Here is a 19,491-nt window from a genome sequence, read left to right on the forward strand (position 1 = left end):
CCAAGATTCCAGTATTTCTTAAACTGCACTTTAGAAGGAAAGTTCCACAAGATCAGAAATAGTCTACTATGTTCAACTTTGAGCCACACATTAAGTTCTGTCTGTGGCTCTTAGGTGGTACACCACAGTGTGTAAATTCTCGCCCCCATGTACTGCAGATTAATCATGAACAAGGAAAGTCCTAATTATAAAGTTCTCATTCTAGATGAGAACAACCAAAAGAATTAACATTGGGCAAACATGTTTAATGCTCAAAAAAAGCTGTCTCCCTCTGTCTCTCCTCTCCATCTTCTGTGTCTATCCCCTTGACCATCAATATTACCTTCTCTAAGTAAGAGCTTAATTGAATGTCTACTACTGTAAAACTTTCCATGGAAAAATCTAAGATAGGTGAAACAATGGCTATATAACTCTATAAATTCCCTCCAAATCACTGAGTCACTTAAGACAGATGAATCAAATATATAAATTATACCTTACAAAGCAATTTTTAAATCTCCGTAAAGTTGCATCCCCTTGTATCTCTAAAAAGAAATGAGTCCCCTTAAAAAATAGATTAAATTCCTATCAAGTGTTAATTGCCATGTCTACAAACATCTCTATTTATTTCTGTATTAAATACATCAGAGGCAGTGGCTTGGGACATGTCCCCCATAGCAAATGCCAAGCCTTCCAGAGAATACTGGGGGAAGACTTGTCATTCTGCCTTGAGACCTATTCACCTTCTAACCTCCCTCCTTAGATGGGCATGTGATAAATGTCAATGTGATGTGAATATTGCCACCAGGAAACCATAGTGAGGCAAATAACTTTTCCCTGAGACAGTTTTTAAACCACAATGATTTTCAATTACTTTTGTCATAAGTTGAACGAAAACCAGTGACCTTAAGGTGAATGAATCCTCTGAGCAGTGGGTTGTCTCCCTTAGAACTGAAACAATTTCCGTGTGTCTCAAACCTACCCAAGCAAAATGGCAATTTTTATTTCATTCACAGGCTTCCTTAGGCCTTTATGTTATCTCTGGTGATTATTTGATATCTGAAATTTTCAGTACTCCTTGATTTTTGTTTGAATTTTTTTCAAACATTTGAACTACAAAATCATATAACACTGGATGAGTAACTGAACTTAATAGTGTGAATCTAGTGCTTCCTATTAGCCCATATATTGTTTCAGCAAGTATATTTCTGTGTATCGGTGTAAAAAACTTATTCTTTGTGAAAACTGCACAGAAATGCAGTACTGCATAAAATAGTACTTAATGGGAGTCAATTAGCATTTGAACCCCAGTGAGACCTTTTGAATAGTCTGTAGTCATAAGAAATATTCTATATGCCTTTCAGAAAGATCAACATGTAGGATAATACAGGTTTTAATCTTTTAAGGAATTTGAAACATGTCAGATAAACAAAGTGCTAAACACTGTACCTGTTAACACAAGTGTAATTTTTAGACTGGGAGCTGGAAGGAATATGAGTAGTTTTCTGTAATTTTTATTTTTTTCCTTAAAAAGTCATAATTGATTTGTTTTTCCTCAATGAAAGTCCTTATGCAAAGTTTCTTTAACATTAGAGGAAGAAATATTATACTGTTTTAATGCTACAGTTAATCAAACTTCTTTTCTTTCTAGTGGAATTAAGTGTAATAGATTTTATATGCTTCTGTTAACTCTGAGTTTACAAGGGTGCCACTTGGTTATCTGGTGGCATAGTGTACTGAGAAACTTAAAGGACCACATACATAATTAATCCTGACAAAATTAAAGTTATCTGATTCATTACAAGAACAATGGGTGCCTGGCACTGAACTAGAAATATTTAATTACCATTTTGTACTCTGCTGATACGTTGAATTTCTGTGAAAAAAAATAAAGGTCACTTTCTAGGTTATATACGAAAAGTGTTTAAAACACAGAACAGAAGGAAAGATAGGGAAAAAAAAACAATAAATGACCTAGTTGTTAAGAATTTCCTTTTCTCATTATGAGATTATATTTCTAGACTATTTGACTCAAAACATATTTAATAGGGACTTCTCATTCTGCCTATCTTCCTTACCTGTAATACCATCTCATTTTGGTAGCTAATACAAATTTTCCTAACACTGAATGACTGAAGTAATTAAGCAGTTTGAAAGTATTATACAAATCATTCCACTGTTTGCTTCTACCTATTTTTCATTCATATGCATTCATTTTCTATGAAATGTTTTTATATTCCAAGAATAAATATTTTATTAGCAATTGTAACAATGTGTCCCAAGTTGAAATAATTCAGTGTTCAGAGAATGCAGTGAAACCTAGAAAATTGGACTGAATATTGAAAGTGGAAAGGTTTTTCAATTAAATTTTTGTTTTTCCATGAACCACATAATTCACAAATAAGCTTAAGATCTGAAAACAATTACGTTAAGTAAAGTAAGTCAGACCCAGAGGGAAAAAGAATGCAAGTTTTTCTTCATATATGGAAACTGGGTTTACCTTATATATATATACCACATGTAAACATAAAACATATAGGTTGGTATGCAAGTGGTATACAAGCATATTGCATTAACTGAAATACAGTAGATTCGAGGGAGATCTCAAATAGTATAACGCCCTTGAAAGGTAAATTTTAGCAAAATAAAACACCAGGAAGCAGGTACTTGAAGTGTTGGGGTCAAGTCAAGGGGTGAGAGTACAGGAACAAAGAGAAGAGAGGGAAAACACAGAATCCAACAAACATCCTACAAAATTAAGACGAGTGAAGGAAGGGGTCTATCAGGGAGAAAGATGAGTGAGAATATTCAAAGGGGTGACAGTGATCAAGATATAGTGTATTTATAAACTGCTGTATCAAATAACTCCATTGTACAAATTCTTAAATAGAATAAAATAATAAAACAAATACAAAAAGTATCTCTTGATGAAAGACATGTAAATCATATTAATAGAGTTTAGTTTTTAGTATGATATGGAAGGAAAGTTAGCACTCCCCTTAACAAGGATGGACAAGGCCATTGTGCCTGACAACACACATAGGGTTAAGATGTTTCCACCTACTTTATGGCATCTAATCATCCTTTTCCTCCCCCCCCCCTTGTTTATTCCTTGTTGTCACTATTTTCTGTTGTTTTTTTTTAATTTCTGTATCCTTTGTCTTGTATATAAGTATATTTTCATTCTACAGGTCAGTAGGAGATGGTACAGTTCTGTTCCATACTCACAATTAGAGAAATGTATTTCTCATCTTCATTGATTTCTAAGGGAACAGTAATCAATCTCTGGAAGGTCTTCATTTTTTTTTTTCAGTCTCCAATGGCAAAATAACTGAGGTTTTTAGATTGTAGCCTTCCTTCAGGTTTGGCACCAGGCTTGTTATATGCTCAAATCAATTATTAACATCTGAATACTCACTGGTTTTAGTAAATGTAATACCTATGCTCTGCATTATATTTATCCTAAATTAAAATAAATATACAAGCTTTAAAAACTATATTGAAAACTTTTCTAAAGTCAACTAATCTTGTATAGATTCCTATGTACCCCACATTCATGAACACCTTATAAATTAACACTTGTTTTGGAACACAGAATTCCCTAGACTAAGTTATTTCATAAGCAGATTTATCATTGTCATCCAACTCAATATGCCAATAGTTACACTGTGTTTTTGTTATTGTTTTCTTTGTGCAGCTTGAAGATGGCCTGGGTGCTATCCCTGAGCTTTTTCACTCAAGGCTAGCGCTCTTCCACTTTGAGCCACAGCTCCATTTCCTACATTGTCTTTTCATTTTTAAGCTATATTCAACAGAGAAAGCCTGAAAGATTTTCTCATCAGACTAATTAAAAAAAAAGACTTTAGGATTTAAGAATAAATCTAATATAAAAGATTGGAGAGGCCTTCAATTACATACATCTGTGTAGTTTTCAGAACTTATTAAATGAGCAAAGTTCATATATTACTCAGGTTTATATCTGTCGTTTTCTTTTTTTAGTGAACACTATTAGGCATTAAAGAGCTTGCTCATTAAAATCAGTACTTTACCAACATAAGGGAATATGGATTAAACTATATAAACTGTATGTATCTGTAATAAGAAACTTAATACTTCCCCAAAAGCTTTTTTGTTTAGAGGATTTGTCTTGTTTGTTTTGTTTGTTTCTGTTTTGTTTTTAAGACAAAATCTTGTATGCAGCACAGAATGGCTTCAAAGTCTCTATCCTCCTGCCTTACCCTACTGAGTATATTTGACAATGTTGATCCTTACTCTAGAAACTCTTTAATTCCTCTTTTTGCCCTGGATTTTTTGAGACAAGAACTCATAATGTAGCTCTCAATGTCACTCTCAAGGAATGGAGTAGGACTTTCAGTCCTGCTGCCTCAGCCTCCTGTATGTTGGGATTATGAGGGTATGCTATCAAGCCGTGCTCTTCGCTTTCTTTCTTTTTTTTTTTTTTTTTTTTTTTTTGCCAGTCCTGGGCCTTGGACTCAGGGCCTGACCACTTCCTTTTGCTCAAGGCTAGCACTCTGCCACTTGAGCCACAGCGCCACTTCTGGCCCTTTTCCATATATGTGGTACTGGGGAATTGAACCCAGGGCTTCATGTATACGAGGCAGGCTCTCTTGCCACTAGGCCATATTCCCAGCCATGCTCTTCGCTTTCTATAAACCATTTTTCTGGAATTTTATTCTAACAATTTTGCAGTATCTTTTGAAACATCCCCCTACCCCTTTCTCTCTCTCCTTTCTTTACTAATCGGTCCTTAAGTGGCAGAAATCCTTTGAAATTCTTTTTGCTCTTTTTTTAGTTCTCTCATCTTGATAGATTAAGAAAGGTTTTCCATTTACTCTTTTGCTCCAGAGAGACATGTGGCACTCATTTGGCAATATTTGATTTCTTTTCTATTGCCTAAATAAATCTAATGAATTGTTAAAGTTTGGACATGTAGCATCCCCTCAGGAGGCTGATGTTTTGAAGACTTGCGCCCAATGTGGTATTCAGATGAAGGGTCTTGAGAAGTAGATGGATCATGTGGGTGCTAATATAGTTAATGGATTCATAGAGTCATAATTGAATGGATTAGTGCATGTTTGAAATTGTAGAATTCAGATCTTATTGGTGGAAGTAGTTTGGGTGGGGCTTGCTTGTGAAGAGTATGTTCTTGCCCAGCCTCTTCCTTTATCTGCTTTTGGCCACCATGTGATAAGCAGCTTTTCTCTGCTAAACACTCCCTGCCCTGATGTGAAAAGGAGTGAAATGATCATGGATTTAAGTCTCTAAAATGATTCTCTGAAATAAATCTCACTTTCTTTTAGTTTTTTTTTTGGTAGGCATCTTGTCAGGGACAGAAAGTGACTAACACATCATCCAAACTTCCAAATTGCTCTCAAGTTCATTGGCTTTTCCCCCTCCACAGCCAACTACCCAATTCGGTTAATCAACATCAGAACTTGTGGTAGTCTCCTGTATCCAGTTAATCTCTTTGCTAACAATTTCTTTACTCTCTAGCAAGCTTGTTTAAAAAGTAATAATTTTTCAAAAGACATTGGATTACTTCTTGCTTATGAGTCATTTTAGTAGCTTTACAACTCTCTTCTGATGAAGTCAAAATACTTGAATGCCTTAAAAATAAATTATTTCCCTCATGTGAATGTCCTCACCTATATCTTCAATCCATTTTTTAAAAATTTATTCTCAGGATGATGTACAGAGTAGTTACAGTGGCATACTTAAGGTAGTGAATACATATACATTTCTTGTCATACTTGTTTTCCCCTTCCTTGTTTTTTTCCCTTCTTCCCTCCCCCCAGTCCCTCATCCCACCCCCTTGCTTTCTTAATTATTTTTTCAAAAATCAAAATTTAAAATAAAATAGAGATCTTATCCTTAATGTCAATTGTCACTCTAGTCTACAATGCTTATGTCCTCTATGTTTAGGGACTATACACTTCTCTGACTATGTTTTATTTATACTTAGTTTTGTTTGACATTAAGGGCATATAATTTTTTGTCTCTTTGGCTGCAGAGTCCTAATATAGATTGAGTCTTCCCCAACACTGGAAGTCCTAAATCATTTCCCACTTTCTCTAAATTACTATGGACTTTTCTCTGAGGCACCAAATAAAATGTGGCTTTTTACCCTCACTAAATGATAGAGTAAGTAATGTGCAACATATCCCTTTAAAATACTTACTACATATGTAATTATTTAATTCTCTATGTTCTGCAATATTGTAAACTACATGAGGGTAGAAATCACATCTATTTTATTGCTATATTCCTAACATCTAGCCACAGACAGATAATAAATACAATAAATAAAAATAATAAATAATAAGAAAATCAATTGCTGGGTGCTGGTGGCTCACACTTGTACCTTGTAGACTGTGGTCTGAGGATCATGGTTCAAAGCCAGCCAAGGGCAGGAAAGTCCCTGAGACTCTTATGTCCAATTAATCACAGAAAAAGCTCCAAGTGGTGCTATAGATCAAGTAGTAGAATGCTAGCCTGGATCAAAAAGAGCATAGGAACAGAACCCAGGCCCAGAGTTCAAGATCCATGACTTGAAAAAAAATATATTAAAATGAAACAAAATGAAGGAATGAATGACTATATAAATGAAGGCACTTATCTGCCTTCTAGTTATTAGGAATTTTTCCTTATGATTGAACTCATACTTGACCCAAACCCAGGCTGCTTTTTGGCATTAAGGGGTTAAGGCTCATCAACACAAAAATATTTTATCTGATAACCTATCACAACTTTTCTTGCTATTTGTTAAAAATTCCCTTTTTCCACCCATACTTCCTGGGGATCCCCAATTAAATTATAACAATTGTGAATTATTGCTTTTCAAAATATAAACAGGGCTTGGAATATGGCCTAGTGGTAAAAGTGCTTGCCTTGTATACATGAAGCCCTGGGTTCCTCAGCACCACATATATAGAAAAAAGCCGGAAGTGGAGCTGTGGCTCAAGAGGTAGAGTACTAGCCTTGAGCAAAAAGAAGCCAGGGACAGTGCTCAGGCTCTGAGTCCATGCCTCAGAACTGGCAAAAAAAAAAAACCCAAAACAAATAAATAATATAAACATAAATATATATCACTTATTTCTTAGAACAGAATTCTACTTGTCTCTTTTGACCAACTGGAAGAATTATATTACCAGATTTACTATTTGGTAAATTGTGATTTATGAAGAGATGAGAAAAGAGATACAGATTAATATGAGCTTAATTCAGTCTAAAAGGAAAGAAACCTATAAACTTTAAGTTTGGAATGCCAGAAAAAAATAAGCATGAAAAGAATGATGATGCAGAAGACATATTTTTTAGCTTTTATTTTTATTTATTTTTTTAATTTTTATTGACATATTTTTCTTCCTCACAGTTTTGGTAGAACTGGTTCAAATGCCATTGAACCTGATATGCACTTTTGGAATAATTGATGTTACCTGAAATAAGAGTACTAGTATATTATCTCACTGACCAAATAACAGGCTGAATAAACAAAATTAACTACCAAAGCAATAAGTGTTAACAAGTTCCATGACATGGAAGAAATTAAAAATACAGGCCTTAAACTATATCTTTCAATGAAAGAGGAATAAGAAAACTTAAAGAGTTAAAAACATGTTTGATAAGGATTGGCACAAATTATATGGTCCTCCTTAATTGTCAGTTTCTAGGTATAAATATTCAGGAAATTTATTGTATAACTGAAATGCATTGTCCAACTGATGTATCAAATTTAATTAGAATTACAATTCATTTTTTATTAGCATGCATAATAGTTTGTAGTATAATCAGCAGTAGCTACTTTTTTAGTATAATCAGCTTGTAGTATAATCAGCTACTGCTGCTGATTATACTGTTGAATGTAGCATTTGCTTTATTTTTTAATTTTATTTTATTGTTAAGCTGATATACAGAGGAGTTACAGTTGCATATGTAAGGTAATGAGTACATTTCTTGTTGAACATTGTTATGCCCTCCCTTGTTTTTCTCCCACTTGTTTTCTCCCACTTTACCTCCTGCCCCCAACATCCCCAAGTTGTAACATTCATTTCCAACATACTGTCTTCTTCCAACATACACTGACAGTATATAACTGTCAAATTGGTTCACTCTTTTTCCTTTGTCTCACCATTTTCCCCCTTCCCTTTCCCAAATCAGTAAACAGATATTTAGGACATAGGGTACCAAAATCAAATACACTCCCAGAAATGTACCCTCAGACCTATGGCCACCTAATCTTTGATAAAGGAAGCCCCTACAAAAATATAGGATGGAAGAAAGACAGCCTCTTCAACAAACTGGCAGAATTGGCTAAACATGTGTAGAAAACTAAGTTAGACCCTTATATCTCATCCTGTACCAGAAATCAATTCCAAATGGATCAAAGAACTCTGAAGTAAAAAACAGATATCCTGAAAACATTGCAAGAAGGAATAGGAGAAACACTAGGGCTCCTTGGCATAGGTTGAAGCTTTTTTAATAAAGACTACAAATCAAAGAAAGGTTGGACAAATGAGATTGCACTAAACTGCAGAGCCTCTGCATGGTAAAAGACATATCTTGCAAAATAAATAGAAAGCCACAGATTGGGAGAAGATCCTCACTAGTCATACAACAGACAAGCACCTCATATCTAAAATATACCTAGAGCTCAAAAAATTAAATCCCAAAAAACAAATCCTCAAAGAAGCAACCACCCATTAACAAGTATTTGCTTTAAAATGCATACTGGTACCATGTGTTCAATCCACATTTCAATTCCTGTTAAAACTATTTTATTTTTGTGTTCATCAAAATTTCCACATCACTTATAGCCCAAGAAAGGTGAAAAGCTTTTAAGATATATACACAATGAATATTTACAGGGTCAAAATTTCTCAGGAGGGCAACAACCCAGAAAAATGACAAAAAAAAGTCCTAAAGTAACCAGTACCATCATGTGGATTGGTAAAGATTCTTTATTCTGGAAAAATAATTTATTTGAGAGAAAACAATAGATAAAATGTGAGATGTGGAGACACCAAAATAATCAAAATATGCTCAGTGGAACTCATGAATTGTAGAGTAAGAAGGAAGAGCTTTATATTAATTATATTTTAAAAAACTTCTTACTGTCCAGAAACCAAAAACTAACTACAACAATAACAACAACAATAATTGTGTATTTACATCACCTTCTTAAAGTGTCTTACAATGAATGTGTCATATCATTATATAAATCATCATCAGTTAAAAGTTTTTCTCAGTAAGACATGCTAAAACTAAGAACAATTTTACTGCAACTATTTCATTATTACTTGTTTATATTTTCCCTATGTTAAGAATATATGTCTTGTTACAAGTTACAGGAAGCTGTAAAGTGATCCAGAGCTGAGTGAGACCAGGCCTTTACTTTCCTTAACCATTTATTTCAGCTTAGACTTGTCCTGGAAGAATTTAATGTCATGACCTAATATCAGAATTACATATCAACATGTGGCCATAACCCAAGTTTCATTCATTAAAATAATGTACTTCTGCATGATCAATATTCCAGAAAGTTTCATGTAAGAAATGGGGAAAATATGGGAGCATTATATCACATTTGTTTGTTACTACTAATTTTCCTGGAAGAAAATATCTTCTTTTTCCATTTGCCTCAAGTTATCTTGCATAGTAAAATGAAGTTCAGTAACTCTGAGAAAAAAAAAAATATTTGTGATCAGATTTTGCTAAACAAAATAATGATTATTTTGTCTTAAATATATAGGTAATATATTATATGTACTATATTATATATATATATTCTTTTCTCAATGAGATAATACCAAACAGGCTATTTTTAACTCTCTGTATAGATAAAATTTTTAATTTCAAATCTTTTAGCATCCAAACAGGAATTAAGTATCATCATGAAATCTTATACTGTGATTTCTCAATCTGACAAAAGGAATATGTGTTCAAAAGCATTTTATTATAGAATTCACTTTAATTAGAAATGAGATCATTATGCATCCATTTAAAATATTTTAATAAAATTATTAGCCAAAAATCTTAGCTAATTGAGAATGAAATCATTGTGACATCACTTTTTGACTTGCCAGGTTGACACAATATGGCCAAATTTAACTGCAGTCAATGTTTGAAATTTATACTTGACACTTCTGGAAACTGTTCTAGACTTTTGAGTGTAATACTATCTTTTTGTCAGCATTCTGGATTTGTTGACCTGATATAACAACAATATATCATGTAATCTAACAGTTTTTTTTTTTGCAAAGTAATATCCTTTGCTACCACTATGTGATGTAGACTAAAGATTAAACTCTTCATTCTCCACCACCTTTGCCACAGCCATTAAGCAATAAATTATGCTTTTGATGTTTTAAAATCAACATAACTGATAACATAATGATACACAAAAATAAATTCAATTAATTTGTGCTTGTATTGCTGATACTTCATAGAAGGGTTACCTTAGGTTCTCAGAAAACTTTTCTTAAAAGCACTGAAACCCAAATACAGCTTACTACTACATTCATTTTAATAGTCAGTGATGATGCTTAGATTTAAAGAGTGCTAACATTCAGTTGTAATTTTCCCAGTAATTTAAAAGAGCTTTATGATTCCTGCCTTTGAACAGAGAAAAGAAATGTATCAGAGCTGTCACAAATCTTTCATAACCTGATACCCTGCTCCTCCATCCACAGATCTTTTATTAAATTCTACTCTGAAGGAAATGTGAATAGTCATTGAAACAGTTTCACTGCCAGGATTTGAAAGTTGATATACTGAAAAATGTTCCCGTGTGTGTTAAATGAACACCAAATTCCTTGGCAATGAGAAGACTAATATGAGACTACGATATAGTTAAATTTAGAAACAGGATTAAAATGAGTTTCCATTTCAAGGTCATTCACTGACATATTCTCAATGTCATCTAGAATTCCATCACAGTTAGATTCAATTCATATATGAGGTAGTCTTTTATCTGCTTGGTCTATTAAGACTTTTAAAGATATAAAGAAAGACTCTAGTATTTACTAAGCAAATACAATATTCTAGGGATTATACTAAATATTTCTTTACATTATTGATGATAGCAATATTAAATATACTAATAATTACTACATTTTGAATATTGTTCAAGAAACACATGTGATGAGTGGTTTTCATTTGTAATTATGCTTTCCTATCACAAAAAGTTTTGAGTGTTTTAAATGAATAAACTGATTCTTACAGAGGTTCTTAACTTGGCAAAAATAGCTGCCACTTCTGCTAATCAGCACAAAATTTTGTACCAGACTGTGTCTTAAGAGCACTGAGACACACACTATATAAATGTAGGAAGGAATCACAAGGAAATTTCTTTGTCTGATGAACCTATGCTAAAAATTTGAAACATTTTTCTCTCATTCTGATTTCTAAACAATTAAAAAAACACAGTTTTAATATTTATGAAAAATATTTAATATAAAATTTCTGGAATTCATATTTTATATGACAATGCCACAAAAATACATGAAAAGCATTTTTATTAAAAGAAACAGACCTCAGACTTTTGTCTCTAAAACATTTTATTTTCAAAATATATATCACCCCTGAGAAAATGATAAATTAAGTATAAGCTGTCCTATGAAACTGTGCTATTAGAAGTTCCTTTTATGCAAGAAATACTCAGAAGTTTAGAAGCTATTATAATTTTAATCCATCCTTAAAATACATTTTTTTAATATTCTTAATGTACTGGAGAAATTTTCCTAGTCCTTGAGACTTCAGTCTATTTCTTAACTTGTCAGTCATACATTATATGATAGAAGCCACACTAAAGCAATTTGGCAGACACTTGCCATTAAAATGGCTGAGTTTCAATAACTTCTTGATGAAACATCTTTTTACAGCTGAGCTCATTCTATTTAAAACAGGGCAGCAGGATGTAGTCCATATTCTCTTTTGCATGACTTTGTTTCTCAGTAGCCTAGACTACTTCCCCCAAACTGACCATGCTTGATAAAATGTTTTTGCAATTGGTATCACTCAACCTCTTCAAATGCCAGTTTTAATACCAGCTCAAAATAAGTAGAAAACACTGGGAGTGCAAATAAAGTTTACCAAGACATTCTGGCTTGAGCTCACTTTTCAGGAAGCTTCTTTTATCCTGAGAATACTGCAAATGTGTTCTATTCATATGACTTGTAGTGCTGAATGTGTTCAGACAGGCCAATTCTAAATGAGCTGTTCAATCAATAGTAGTTATCCTTTAAAATATAGTTTACCTTTAAAATAGTACTTACCTTATAAATGGTAATGTTAGAGGCACATATAAACACAGTATAGAAAAACGTGTATGGATTAATTTATTTATATTTATCTGCAGTTACTAAGATTGCCGTCCTGATTTCCTTTCCCTTCATTTACTTAGAAATATCATTGATTTGTTGTGTTCCTAGATCTGTATTTAGTAAGTTTCATCCTGTACCAAGGAACCCTGGTGTTTCCTCAATCCCTTCCTGTAATATCTTACACTGAGGTCTTTGATCTATTTGGAGTTGATTCTGGTGCTGGGTAATACATAAGGATCCAACTTTAGTTTTCTTCACCTGTATAGCCAGTTCTGCCAGCACCATTTGTTGAAGGGGCTATCTTTCTTCCATCTTGTGTTTTGGACTCCATTATCAAATATTGGGTGGCTATCAGTCTGCATTCCTCAATATAATAAAGTCTGTATATAACAAACTTATACCCAGCATTATGCTTAATGGTGAAAAGTTAAAACCATTTTCTCTAAAATCAGGAAAGAGACAGGGATGTCTACTATTTCCACTCTTCTTCAATATAGCACGGGAACTCCTAACAACAGCAATAGGCAAGAGAAAAATATAAAGGCATCCAATTTGGAAAAGGAAATGTAAAACTTTCCCTCTTTGCAGATGGGATGATCCTGTATTTAAAGAACCCTATAGATTTCCCTCCCGAGTTACTTGAACTGATCCAAAATTCTGGCAAAGTAGCAGGGTGAAAAATCAACCCACAAAAGTCAGCAGCTTTTCTGTATGCAAACAAATAGAAGAGAGAGACAGAAATCAGGAAAGCAATTCCATTTGTAGTAGCCTCAAGAAAAAAAAATATATCTAGGAATTAATATAACCAAAGATGAGAAGGACCTCTATGATGAAAATGTTAAAAATTTGCAAAAAGAAATTAAAGTAGATTTAGGAAAGTGGAAAAACCTTCCATTCTTCTGGATTGGAAGGATTAACATCATGAAAATGGCAATATTGCCCAAAGCCATCTATAAGTTCAATGCAATACCCACTGATATCCCAGCAACATTCTCAATGACATAGAAGAAGCAATCCAAACGTTCATATGGAATAATAGAAGACCCCATATAGCTAAAATAATACTTAACAGGAAGAACAGTGCAGGAGGAATATCAATACTAAAGTTTAAATTCTATTACAAAGCTGTAGTAATAACAACAGCTTGGTACTGGAACAAGAATACACCTGAGGAACAATGTATTGTATCTTAAAAGGACGTGAATTCCATTGTGAGAGATTTGTACTCATGACCTAAATAGCTCTCCAAACCTGACATCATAAAAATTTCATTATGGGTATTCTTCAATATATAAAAATAAGTTTGAGGGGAATCATTCGGTACCATTTCCCATCACATTGTACCATTTCCCCACACATTTCACAATCATTTTTGTTACTATCTCAAGTGAGTATCCAACTTTTTGTTATCACATACACAAATCTAAACAATGACCTTTTTTCCTAATTATACTTTTCTTTTTGTCAATTATACTTTCCTTTTTCTTTTTGTATAAAAGAGTTTAAACAAATCATTTTACCAGTGTAAAATGATTTATCAGTTTCATCCTTTGTCTCTTTTGGCCTGACTTAATTACTGTTATTACAATCTGCTAATATAACACAGAGAAGGTGCAACATTATTCAACCAACAATGTTTCTCTATATAAACTAGAAGAAGACCCTATTGAAGCCTACGTTATGTACTGCTTTTATTTTTATTATTTTTGTTGTTGCAGAACAACACAAAATATTCTGGAATAAAATTTCTATGATAGTTTGTTATAGAATAGTCGATAGAAAAAAATAGAAAATGTAAAGAGGAGGAGGAGGAGTACAAGTGAAAGACATGAAGATTATTCACTTTGTATAAAAATTTATCTGAGTATCATGAGACATTTTGTGGAATTATAATATTCAATATGTGTTCAAAATTTTCCATCATTATTATGCATAAAGTCAGAGCAATAATATGGAAGCATCATTAGTAATGAGGAATTTGGATTTTCAATGCAACTGACAAGATGATGTGAAGGTAATTGGTCATGAAAATGTATAGCATTAGTAATTGTATTCTATTTTTAAATTGTTATACCATAATTAAATTACAAAAGTTATTGACTTATTACAACACCTTCATATATGTCACATTGAAATAACACAATTCGTTTCCAACAAAATAAGAATAGCATTTCTAATCAAGAATTACAAAAATTAGGATCTGTATCTCTGAAACTAGCACTGTCATATTTGAGCCCTCCAATAAATATTTGTAGTAAATAAAGAATTCATATATAACATGCGTGAAATTCTAGAAATAGGTAACGTAATTTTGTTAGGAACAGGAAAATGTTTATAAAAATATTGAACACAACCATGAAAGGAAATTCAATGTGAAACAAATCATCTACACGATAAAATCACAACTGTACTACACATTTACCATATTGAGAAAATTAGCTAATCATTAGGAGATTCAAAATGCAGCCAATATAAAGGCTAGAGGTCATTGTAATCATTCTCACTTTCGAAAGCAATCTATTTGTCATGTGCATTCAGCTTTTTATAGTGGAAATAGAAACATTTAGATATTTACCAAGCTTTATAGAAACACCAAAAATTAGAGACAACTTTTCAGAGTTAATTTTTGAGGGATCAGTATTTAATACTGATCAAAGACTTCAACTGAAAGTCTGATGCAGTCCTTTTTGATAATGTTCCTTTTCTGGGTGCTTCTAAGACATCCTAAGAAAATCTTTGAAGGATTAAAGAACTAAAAAACAAACAAAACACTACTTCAGAAGTGCACACATATAGTGGCACAACTATGCTCCCCTGTCCTTACAATGGTTGGTGTTTATATTTTCTCTACTACCATCCCACTCTTAGTCTACTGTTAGTAGCTTGAGGCTTTCCTTTAACCATTATGGAATAAATGATCAATAAAGCTTTAGGTCATTTAGAATGAACCCACTGAGAAATCTAGAAACATTTATTTAATATAATTATTTCCTATTTAAGTTTTTATGGCATCAGAACTTACCATTTTATTCACCCACCTTCAGAACTGAAAAATAGAGGCTAGGAATATGGCCTAGTGGCAAGAGTGCTTGCCTCCTATACATGAAGCCCTAGGTTCAATTCCTCAGCACCACATATGTAGAAAACGGCCAGAAGTGGCGCTGTGGCTCAAGTGGCAGAGTGCTAGCCTTGAGCAAAAAGAAGCCAAGGACAATGCTCAGGCCCTGAGTCCAAGTGGCAAAAAAAAAAAAAAAAAAAAAAAGAAGAACCAGAACTGAAAAATATCTGTAGATAATATATTAAGGAAGGAAAAAGAGTACATTCTTGTTCATCTTTGTATTAATTTTAATGAATAAAACAATACATCTGTGCATCTGCTTGGGTGATAAAAGCATATTAACATGTTATCACTTGAATAAGCCATTTGAACTTGTAGTTACATCATAACTCAATTTGCATTCGGCTTGACTATTTTGAATGTGTACAATAAGTTAATTGATTTCACTTTGCTAATTTTGAGTTGTGAGATATGATACAATCTGTAAGTTAGACAAGTGGAACACTTCTACTTTTGCCTAGATGAGAATTAAAATTTTGGAACACACAATTCCATGACAGGTATTACACTTTCTATCCTTACAAAATGGTGAGTATTTGGAGATAAAATCATACACAAAGAGATTTTGTTATATTAGATATAAAATGTTTCTGAATTAGAATAGAAAGATGAGCAAGTGCGTCATTCTGTATAATATTAGAACAGAATGGGTGAATCTTAAAGGGCAAGATCAGACACTTAAGGAGAATTATCAGCTAAAGTAAAGCAGAGTAGTACTTAGGTGCAACGAAAAGGGCATAAAAGCACAAGAGCAAGCATAGATAGGGCAGGAAGTGCACACATTAGACATAATCTACTGTCTAAAAATAGGTACTTTCCTGAAGCAAATACAGCATTAATCAAAAGAATGACATGTAATTATCAGAAAGTCCTGGGCTAGCAAATATAGTGACTAAGAAAAATTTTAAAAAATTAACACTTAGTCTGAAAGGGTTAAACTTAGCCATGATTATCTTAATGTTCTTTCCTGGTCATAATGAATCAACCTGAAAGTCCAACCCTGTTAAGGACCAAGGACAAAGCAATTCAATAAAGCGCCATAGATTTTTCTCATCCTAGTTGTCTGAGAATCATATGTAATTATAAAGCTGGAAATGAGTTTAAAAATAATCCAGTCCAACTACTTTATTTCACAGATAAGAAAAGTGAATCCCGGGGATATTACTCACTTTCTACTCACCTGTTAATAAACAGTAAATTTGAAGTTAGGATAAAAAGCTTCTGAGATCTGGGAAAGCATGTCCCAAGCCAGACAAACATGAAAAACCGCACCGAAAAGAAGTTTGAGCAGTTTTTTTAATCTTATTTTTTTTAAGTTAGGAAAGTAATTTAGGAAGTAGTGTTGTGGCTAGTGGTAGAGCTCTAACCTTGAGCTAAAGAGTTCAGGGACTGCGCCTGAACCCAGTGTTCAAACCCCATGACTGACCAAAAAAAAGTAATTCGTAGTTGATGTTCAATGTATTTCTACAACTTTGTATATGTGTTTGTGAACGTTGAAGTGTAATAGTCTGTGGGCACAAACAGGAGCTTTCCAAGTAGTACATTTCATTGACAGTAAACCAGATTATTTCAAATTAATATGTTGCTCCTAATTCTACTATGTATAATTGCAAAGGTCATAAGGAAACTTTGGAAATTCAAAATATCTCTTCAGACTTTTCTTTCAGCCCATATCTTCAAGGATTTCTATCATTTTGATCCTTCTTTCAATTTCTACTACTTCATTCCATCATATAAATTTTGGATAAAGTTATTTTTTTAATATTCTTACTATTGACAAAGATGTTGTCTTTATATTGAATGGCATTCTTTCTTGAACTATGCTCTTTCTGTACTCAAGTTATCACAATTTAGATATGATCTGTTATAAATGGGGACCATGTAAAATTAAACTTAGTTCACACAATACTTTTCACAGTATAGTAAAGTTAAATAGTAATATTTTTTAAATCCACCATATTCTTTTTTGTTTGTTTGTTTGTTTGTTTTGGCCAGTCCTGGGGCTTGGACTCAGGGCCTGAACACTGTCCCTAGCTTCTTTTTGCTCAAGGCTAGCACTCTGCCACTTGAGGCACAGTGCCACTTCTGGCCGTTTTCTGTATATGTGGTGCTGGGGAATCAAACCCAGGGCCTCATGTATACGAGGCAAGCACTCTTGCCACTAGGCCATATCCCCAGCCCTAAATCCACCATATCCTTAATGAAGAGTTTGGGGAAAATCAAGGTAACAATTTTATCAGGAAGAGAGGGGCATTTCATTTCTTAAATTTGTTGTGATCCTTTTTATTTTGTTTATATTTTAGAAGTACCATCCCACTATTTTAGTTAGGATGGTCTCTTTATTTATGAGAGAGCAATCCTCACAAATAAGAGTATAGAAAATGAATCACAAGTTGTTGATTTTTTTTTCCCAGGAAAACTAGTATTTTCAATACCCAACCTTGTACTAACTTCCCTAGTCTTATCCCTCAGCACCCTGCTTCAAAACCTAAGGGTATTCCACATTTGATGCTGGCTCCTTTCCTTCAGTGCTTTCCAACTTTTGCCTCTTCAAAACTTTTAACTTATTTCTTAGATTGTCTTCCATTTTCTAAAAATTCACCATGTTTAAATGTATATAATTGATTTTTATCTTCTTTATGATATTATTCCCAACTGTGGTTGTCTCACAACATGTACACTCTTCAGTCTATGTATATACACATGTTTAATCTCTAGAACTGTACTATAAACTGCTCTGTAGCACTATTTAAATCTGCTATCATACCATCAGAGAACTGCACGTGTAGATGAACAAAACTTCTCTTAAAAACTCAAGATATCCATAGCTGTAATAGTGAGGTCAGTTTCAAACCAGATAGCAGTCTTAGACATTGGGCAGAAACCAGCTTAAGGAAAGTCTTTTCATGGCAAAGTAGATTCAATAGAAGGTTAGACAACTCCCAATCAAAGTTTGTCTTGTGGATAATATTGAGTAAACGAACCCAGTAATTATGAAGAAATATTATTATAGAGATCTTGAAACACAAGAGTTTAAAAATAAATAGTGTGAAATGTAAAAAAATAGGAATCGGGAGAACGAGTTCTAAATAGTTTAACTTCTCATACGTTGAAACTTTACTAATGATTTTATGGATTTCTTTGCTATGGCATAAAATTAAGTTAAGATTCAATCGTTTCTAGTGTCTTCTAGCTTTAACATTCTGTGGTTATCAAGAAATAATGGACTATTCTGTTTTTGAGCAATTAGTTGCACATAAAAGTTGTATTGGTGGAGGACATAAAAAGAAAAAGGAGGATAAAATATTGAAAATGTAAAGCTATAGTAGCTTCATTATTTTGTTTAAGTAAAAAGAATTAACTTACACAGATAGTAATAAGGTATTATAGGATAGTGTATCTATAGTCTCATTTTTGTCCATCTATCCTTAAATGAACAATGAAAGTCCTTGGTATAGAGCCCTGATTGTCTTCAAGGGGTCAGAACTGTTATGAAAGCCTAGACTCAAACCATATCATAAAAATGAGGTTCTATCTTTGATTTCAAATGCTGTAAGGCAAATAACAAAGACTTTTCCTGGCTTAAATAGCTCCAATTACCTCTAAAGACCTTAATACAGTTTTTAGTGTCTATGATCCAGGTGCTTTTGCTTAAGCCTACACTCAAATTTTACATCATTTTCCAAGAACTCACAAAGTGAACGAAAATTTCTGTACCCTCTCTTACATTTCTGTTTTTCATATGCGTATTTACTGAGCATTTACAGTGAAATATAATATATGGATAAAGAATCCTGGATCTGAAGGTACTTAGACATGCAAAATAGACTGAAGGAGGTAGAAACAATCCTTAATAAATAGCATGCTCAAAAAATGACTGTTGGTCAATCAATTAACTCAAGGGTTATGCTATGACAATACCACTAGGTGTGGAAAGAGAACAATGAAGCCTCACCATCTTCACATTATCTCAGAACAAGCCTCTGAGGAAAGTCAAATTTGGTCCTTGAGAGCTGGGTGCTGGTAGCTCACACCTGTAATCTTAGCTACTCA

The 19,491-nt window shown here is 33.2% G+C and overlaps 1 non-coding gene across 1 annotated transcript; it reads left to right on the plus strand.

Moving 5' to 3' along the window:
- The first annotated feature begins 2,947 nt into the window (after positions 1-2,947).
- On the plus strand, positions 2,948-3,069 carry LOC125352108. Its single transcript, XR_007211113.1, has one exon. It is a non-coding gene; the product is annotated as a U6atac minor spliceosomal RNA (small nuclear RNA).
- The last annotated feature ends 16,422 nt before the right edge of the window (positions 3,070-19,491 follow it).

Source organism: Perognathus longimembris, chromosome 5 (genome assembly GCF_023159225.1).
Source record: "Perognathus longimembris pacificus isolate PPM17 chromosome 5, ASM2315922v1, whole genome shotgun sequence".
In the NCBI taxonomy this organism is placed as follows: Eukaryota; Metazoa; Chordata; class Mammalia; order Rodentia; family Heteromyidae; genus Perognathus; species Perognathus longimembris.